The sequence below is a fragment of the Zingiber officinale genome, chromosome 8A (genome assembly GCF_018446385.1).
Source record: "Zingiber officinale cultivar Zhangliang chromosome 8A, Zo_v1.1, whole genome shotgun sequence".
Classification (NCBI taxonomy): domain Eukaryota; kingdom Viridiplantae; phylum Streptophyta; class Magnoliopsida; order Zingiberales; family Zingiberaceae; genus Zingiber; species Zingiber officinale.
In genome coordinates, this window is record NC_056000.1 from 91,409,590 (window position 1) to 91,417,891 (window position 8,302).

The 8,302-nt window shown below is 37.3% G+C and overlaps 1 long non-coding RNA gene across 1 annotated transcript; it reads right to left on the reverse strand.

Annotated features, from left to right (window-relative positions):
* Positions 1 to 4,810: 4,810 nt before the first annotated feature.
* On the reverse strand, positions 4,811 to 7,593 carry LOC122012090. The gene is made up of 3 exons (XR_006120119.1): positions 7,560 to 7,593; positions 6,515 to 6,571; positions 4,811 to 5,092 (listed from the first exon to the last, which is right to left on the reverse strand). It is a non-coding gene; the product is annotated as an uncharacterized LOC122012090 (long non-coding RNA).
* Positions 7,594 to 8,302: the final 709 nt, after the last annotated feature.

Genomic DNA, 8,302 nt, shown 5'->3' on the forward strand with positions numbered 1-8,302 from the left:
TAGATCTATTCTAACTTATTACGACTGATAGGACATGACTTGCAGCCAAGCAGAGCTGAAAGGGAGTTTTAAGCTTCTAACGGGTCTAGGCTGAGTGGCTCTGACAGGTAGGGTACTCCCAGCTGGCGTAGGGCACGACCGTGCAAGGGCCACAAGGCCGTGACCTTTAGCAGAGGAAAAGAAAGGGCATGGCCGTGTGAACTCACACGGCCATGTCACTTTGGTCGAGAGGAAAAGAGACACGGCCGTGCGAATCCACATGGTCGTGTGGCTTTGGCCGAGAGGAGGAGGTGCACGGCCGTGTGATTCCACACGACCATGTCACCTTGGCCAAGGGGAGGAGGTGCACGACCGTGTGATTCAACACGGTCGTGTCACCTTGGATGAGGGGAAGAGGTGCATGGCCGTGTGATTGCACACGGTCGTGTCACCTTGGCCGAGGGGAAATAATGGTAGGTTGTGTGAACCCACACGGCTGTGACACGGGTCGTGTGGAGGTCACCCCTTGCTCCGTAAGAGAGGTTGATCTCCCCCTTGTAATCATCCTTGGCCTACCATTTTATCCCTTTACTTGAGGAGGAGTCTTTGACACACAAATTACTATCAAACTGTAAATTTAACATAACAACCCTTACTAGTGGTTCAGGTAAAGCAGAAATAAGGAAATACATTAGTTCCAAAGTTTAACATAGCAAATTCCAGGATCTTCTTCCACTGTTCCATTGCACACACCCCAAAACACTGCTCCGGCTGCCTCCTCCTACTCAAGCTTTCCTTTACCTTTATCTTCAGTATAAGGAAATGTAAATCTATAAGCGAATGCTTAGTAAGTATCATCTACTCACAAAATGATGCATTTAAGGAGGATATGTTTTCTTTTTAAAACTGCTTGCGGAAAGCACAAAACTTACATTTGACCGTAATTCACGTTAAAATGCATAAATCTGAATTACATACATGGCATGCATTTTTAAATAGGTTAATCATGCAAAACATCAACTCAAACAGTGTTAGTAATATAATGAAAACATGAATGTTGGCATATCAAAGAGGTCACCAATGCTTCACTTTAGAACTCAATTTCTCAACTTAGGAAGCTTACACTAAAACAAACCATGAGGTTTGAAACATTATAGTACATAATTAGTGAAAATAGTAATCAACTTGCTTGGGCCCGGCATTGTACTATTTTGCGCGCATCCTTAATAAGATCCAAGGTAGCTAATCCTGAACCTATCAAGGTACTACTTGGCGGTCTAGGAGCCTAGAGGCGGTCTAGGAGCCCACCCATGGACTTTGTGTCCAGTACATGTCTTTCTAAAGTAAAATACTTTCTTTTAACTATTAATTTCTTGTACTTGCACTTGCTTGGCATTTAACCAAACACCTTATGTGTGTTTAATTCCCCCATACTCATAGGGAATCACCTTAGGCACTTGATTATACTTCTTAGTCCCAAAACTTAATGGGAAGCAAATCAAGATGATCTAAATATGCTCTTAATCCCAAAACTTTTAGAGGGCATCAAACATAGCATGACATGCTTCTTCCTTAACTTTTATAAAGCATATCTCATCATGTATCTCCTAAATCATGCATAAAAGACATTACAAAATGCATCATTAAAGCGACTTATACTACAGGTGAGGGGTACTTACCTCCTTTCGCTAGATCTTACTATTATAAGGTGTAGGGAAGACCAAAATCCTCCGTCGTATGCCTTAATCTCCAAGTCGCCCTTCCTCCCCTTAGATTTCCTCCTTGGAAAGTTTTAAGACTTGGAGCCCTAGGTTTCTTGCTTGGGAAACTTGAAAGGGGAGAAGAGGATTTGGCTAGAGAGGAAAGGAAGAGAAAGATTAGGTTTTGTTCTCATCCAACCCCTTTTATACTAAGTGGAAATTGGAGCATCTCTTCCCATATAATCTACATATAATGCATTGTTTCATATTGCTCATGTGATGCTCTACCACCACCCTAATGGCAACTTAAAATTATCTCAACTAAGAGGTCTCGGGTTCAAATCCTAGCTTGGGTCATTTATGAATATATTTTTATTTCTTTTCTCTTCTTTTATTTCTTTTTGTCCTTTTTGAATAAAGGAAATTTATGGGTGTTACAGAAAACCCCTCAGGTTTCTCCATATAGATTTCTTCTTCTAAATCTCCATTTAGAAATGTTGTCTTTACATCCATCTGATGTATTTAGAGATTCCAAAGAGCGACGATAGCCAACAATACTCTAATGGAAGTTATTCTCAACACGGGAGAATACGTATCAAAGTAATCAAGGCCTTCTCATTGTCGGTATCTTTTGATTACCAATCTATCCTTATACTTACTAATTATGTCATCTGACTTCATTTTCTTAGTGAAGATCTACTTGCAACCTAGTGGTTTACTTCTTGGAGGAAGATCCATAAGTTCCCAAGTGTGATTTTGCAAGATAGATTCTATCTTAGATGCATTTGTCTCTCTCTAGTGAGGTCCATTAGAAGAGCTTACTGGTTCTGAGTAACTTCGGGGCTCACTTTCCAACATGAAAGTGATAAAATCTAATCCATAGGATTTTTCTACCAGAGCTCTTTTACTCCATCTAAGCTCAACCTCGACTGGTTCCTCATCATCTTTTTCGCCTTGTGTTTCATATGCCCATTTTGAGGAGTTAGCATCCTCTCGAATCTTATACGGAAACACATGCTTGAAGAATGAGGTATTTCTCAATTCTATTATTGAGTTATTCTGTATATTTGGTATTTGTGACTCATATACAAAAAACCAATACACACTGTTGTTGTGTGCATATCCAATAAATATGTAATCAACAGTCTTTAGTCTTATTTTAATCCTTTTCAGATTAGGCGCCAACACTTTAGTAAGACACCCCCACATTCGTAAATATTTGTAGGGCGATTGTCTTCCATTCCACAACTCTTAAGAGCTCTTATCTATTTTCTTCTAGGAAATCTTATTTAAAAGATAATTAACTGTTAACACAGCTTCCCTCCACTTGAACTTTGGTAGCCCAAAGCTCAATAGAAGAGTATTTATCATCTCTTTTAGAGTTTGATTCTATCACTCAGCCACTCCATTTTACTAAGGAGTATAAGGAGCTATTGTTTCATGTCTGATCTCATGTTCAGCACACAACTTAGCGAACAGTGATACATATTCACCACCTCGATCATTTCAAATCACCTTAATCTTTTTATTAAGTTGGTTTTCAACCTCATTTTTATAGAGAGCAAATTTCTCTATAGCTTCATCCTTACTTTTGAGAAGTTACACAAAACAGTATTTTGTGTTATCATCTACAAAAGTGATGAAGTATTTGTTCCCACCACATCTTGGAGTACCTTTGAGGTCACACACATCGGTGTGAATTAGCCCGAGTGGTTCCTTACTTCTCTCAACATGTTGAAAGGATGACCTTGTCATTTTGGCTTCAACAAAAATCTCACACTTGTGTTTTGGGTCATGGTGGAATGTTGGTATGCTTTGCATATTTATTAATCTACACAATACATCGTAGTTAAAATGTCCTAGTCTACCATGCCAGAAATAAGGAGACTCAAGCATATAAGTGGAAGAGCTTTCATTTATATTTATTTTAGGCCTAATAGACATTACATTGAACCCATCAGATACATAGTCTCTTCCAATAAACATTCCATTCTTAGACAGTACAACTTTGTCTAACTCAAAGACAATGCAAAAGTCATGCTTGTTTAACAGTGACCCGAATACTAGATTCTTCTAAATCTCCGAAATATACAACACATTGTTCAGAGTAAGGTCCTTGCCCGAGATCATCTTCAGCACCACTTTTCCTTGGCCCATGATGTGTGAGGTCGTTGAGTTTTGCATGAATAGCTTGTCTCCATTGACTTCTTCAAAGTTATGGAGCAACTCCTTATTGCAACAGACATGTTTGGTGGCTCCAATATTAATCCACCATTGCCGCAGGTTTGAACTTACCAGGTTCAATTCAAAGACCACAACACAGAGGTCATCCATTCCTAGTCCTTCATTCAGAATGACCTCCTGCTTCTTGTTCAGCTTTCTGCACTCCGAAGCTTTATGACCGACTCAATCATAGTTGAAGCACTTCCCAGAGAACTTCTTCTTGTTGATGCCTCCTCTGGGTCGCATTTTGGAAGATTTGGGGTTCTTCCATTTTGAGCTTTGAAAGTGTTCGACCACATTGACTTTCACAGTAGCTTGAGAGAATAGTTTTCTCTCTGAACTCTTATTGTCTTCTTTGATGCAAAGTCTAACATTGAGTTCCTTCATATTCATCTCCTTCCACGTGTGCTTCAAGTAGTTCTTGAAGTCCTTCTAGCCAGGGGGCAGCTTCTCAATGATAGCAGCCACCTGGAAGGTTTCACTTAGAATCATTCCTTCTGACACTACAAGAAAAAAGCTAATAGACAACGCTTTTAAAACGTTGTCTTTGTGCCTGAAAAAGCGTTGTTAAAGGCACTGTTGTTAAAAGTCTGCTCAACGACAACGCTTTTAAAGCGTTGTCGTTTGTAGCGATGACAACGCTTTTGCAACGCTTTAAAAGCGTTGTTGGTTTATGCAAAGACAACACTTTTTGCAACGCTTTAAAAGCATTGTCGTTTTAAAGAAAAAAATAAAAAAAATATTTTAAAATCATTATTTTTATATTTACGAAACTATTATTTTTCTTTTACCATGTCTAGATTCGAATTTTACATATAATCAACTCAGCTAATGATTTCAATCTCATACCAAAATAATAGAATTCTCACATTGAAGTAATATTAGTATTTAATTACATGAAAAACTAGTAAATATCAAAATTAACACTAATTCTGTTTCAAAGTAGATAGTGATATTCACAAATAAAACAAAAGAGCACAAAATAACTAGCCGACCTCGAAGCCGACAATCTGTTTACTTCTACTAGCTACACTCAAAAATTATTATCGGCTTAAGAACGGGACAAAACAGTACAGTAATTACTACCACAATACTGAAGAAGTAGCTTGTCTTTCTCAATCTATTACAGGAATAAGCAATTGGATTTTGTCTAGGATCTTTGTGAGCTTTGAACAGATTGAACAGTTGGCCTGAAATATAAACAAAAAATTACAGTCAATAGTTTGAACCAAAAAATTACTTCTACTAGTTATTTTCTATAAATGCACCAAAACTCATTACTCAGAAATGAAATGCTTGCAGAAAGAAAGAAAGAAAGAAAGAAAGAAAGCTTGCATAAATGCAACGTTTCTTCAAACTGCAGAAAGAAAGCTTGCAGAAATGAAACGCTTTCTTCTCTGTAAACGCTTTCTTTGAAAAAGCACTGTTGTTGCAGAAATGCAACGTTTCTTCAAACTGTAGAAATAAAGCTTGCAGAAAGAAAGCTTGGCTTGCAGAAAGGCAACATTTCTTCAAACTGCATTCTAAAATGCATGCAGTTTCTAATATGCATTCTAAAATGCATGCAGTTTCTAAACTGCATTCTTCAAACTGTGCAATTTCTAATATGCAGAGAAAGCTTGCAATTTCTCCATTCTAAAATGCATATAGTATTTCTCCATTCTAAAATACATACAGTATTTGCAGAAATAAAGCTAAAATAAAACGTTTAGAATATGAGCAATTTCTCATCAATTACTGAATCCTAACGCTCCTTAGTGTACTGATCTCGACTGTCCTGTATCCACCTACAAAAGTAGCAATAATATGTTTCAAGTCCATACATGAGCATTACTGATGGCTCTCAAAAGAAACAAAACAATCATTGGAGACGAATAAATGAATACTCACATTAACCAATATTATACAAGGTTAACAAATCAACATACCAATGACCTTATAGGAATTGTCCTATTCTAGAAACAGCTCAAAAGCCACATTCAAAATAGAAATGCCAAAAAGGTGAACAGCCCATATAAGAAACTTCCGAACATAAATGGAGGCACTCAGAGAATACCCACTGGTATTGATCAACATTAGAGTTGTGAAGGTTACAACATTGTTATGGCGACTTCATAGCAAACAATAAAAAGTTGCATAAAGAACCAAACACCAAATTTTACCATCAAACATTAGTAAAAGTTTTAGACATTTCAAATCAAAATAAACGAGTTCAAAATGTGAAACTTTGCTAGAGAATCAACTATAATATGATAAACTGTGGTTTGTAGTACTCAGTATAACATCCATTTCTCAGTTTTTGTCTTATGTTGCATCTGTGTTTTTTATTTCATATTTACATGAAGTATATATCTTGTAATACAAGCAAATATCCTGAAGTTCAATAATACAGATCTATAGTAAGCTTCTACGCCTACAACCAATGAAGTTCTATAAGAACTTCTTATGAGACATCAGTTGAGGTTTGTGTTGTTTACATTCCTTTCTAATTTTAATAGAGAATGATCATGGCCAGCATGCGAGTGAACAACTTCAAGGAAATTCAACAGCGTTATACTTTAACAAGGGCCTTGACTAGATTGAATAACTTACTTAAAAGAAGTAATGTCTACTTGAACATTGCTTTCTTCCATTAAAACCTCCTTAGCTTTTTCGCAAAGCACCCTAACCTGAAATTTTATTTAAAAACTTATAAATATAGTTATTAACTCACAATGATAAACTGCAAGAAATTCCAAATATTATTTTCATAGGGAAAAAAGAACACTAAACAAACATTGGATTGCAAAAGCTAATGTCTTAACAATGTGAACTCATTGTGAACTTTTAGCAATTAGCAAGACACAAGAAGGGAATAGAAGCATTTACCTCTATTCCTTGTTAATAGAGCAAACAGTTAATGCATGTAACTAGAGGAGTCCTCCTATAACTTGAGTAATATTTCGTAAATTCCCAGAGGCTTATGAAAAGATACAATAGAAACCTCTACGAATATTTTTTCTATATAACTTACAAGAAAAATCAACTCAATCAAAAATTGAATTTCGAATGACATGCTAATTAGATAAACTATTTCCCATCATCTCTAACAAATTAAAGCATTTATAATTATATCAAGGAGAAATAATTAAGTCACATCGGATAAATAAATCATCAGATTATTCATTAACAAGCGACACTAACCCACCCCATAGTCCAACAAAGAAAATCATTATAGTCCAGGAATGAAATATGGATTGGCCAGTTCTACATTAGTAGTTTCAAGTCTGGGAAGAGCTCAAATTTCTCTACAAACTCCATTGTGTAAAGCATGAATCATAGGATATGTGGAACAATCTAGGGAACCAGATCAAAGACCTGCAACCGAACTAATTCGTTACGAAGAAAGATCGACTAAAGATTAAAATAGATCTAACGCCAATATCTACCATTTTACATATATAGATCCCAGTAATCACTAGTAACAAACATCTCAGCCAAACCACACGCCATAACAACATCGTAGATCTGTAAATTGCTAAACACCCACTCAACCTCAGATCTGTAAAGAATACACATGAATCCAGAAAACCCCCAAAACAAACATCCTGACTAGAGAAGGAATAAATCGAAGGAGCGATCGGACAAAAATAAGAGAGTGAAAGGGCGAGATGTAACCTCCTGTTCGGCGAGCGGCTTGCACTGCATGAGCTACGCGATCTGCTCATCCAGGTTGCCATGGGTGTCTGAGCCCGGCACTGGACTCACACTCATCTTGCCCTCCTTATACCAGTCACCGCCTCAACGTCGGGGGAGAAGGAGGCGAAGAGATGGGTCGATCTGTTGTGGTCGATCGCCTCAGCACCAGGATCTGCCACTTGACGAAGGTGTGGTCATGACGGAGAGGAGTTCGGAGGAGTGGTTCGCGGAGAGGGGTTCGCCCGAGAGGGGTTTTCCGGAGAGGAGTTGGATGGAGAAGGCCGCGTGAGATGAGGAATTGTTTTGGGATCAAAAACGATCGGAAGATAGGAGTTGGGAGAAGGGTTCAGGTTTTCTACTCCTTACTTAAATCCAACGGTTTGTATTAATCAAGATTTAGATGAGAACTTAACAATAGACAACACTTTTTAAAAAACATTGTCGTAGACACTAAAAAAAGGTCTAATAAGCAACGCTTTTTACGAAGCATTGTCTTTGACCCGTAAAAATCACTAATAGACAACAGTTTTTAGAAAAGTGTTGTCTATTAATAAGAAAATAATGAAATAGACAACGCTTTTCACTAAAAGCGTTGTTAAAAAAAATAGACAACGCTTTTTATAAAAAGCATTGTCGTTTAAGTGTTGTAGAATGCCAATTTTCTTGTAGCATAAATGGATTTCGTGCAAGATCACTTGAAGCTCCCGGACTTGGTTGATCAC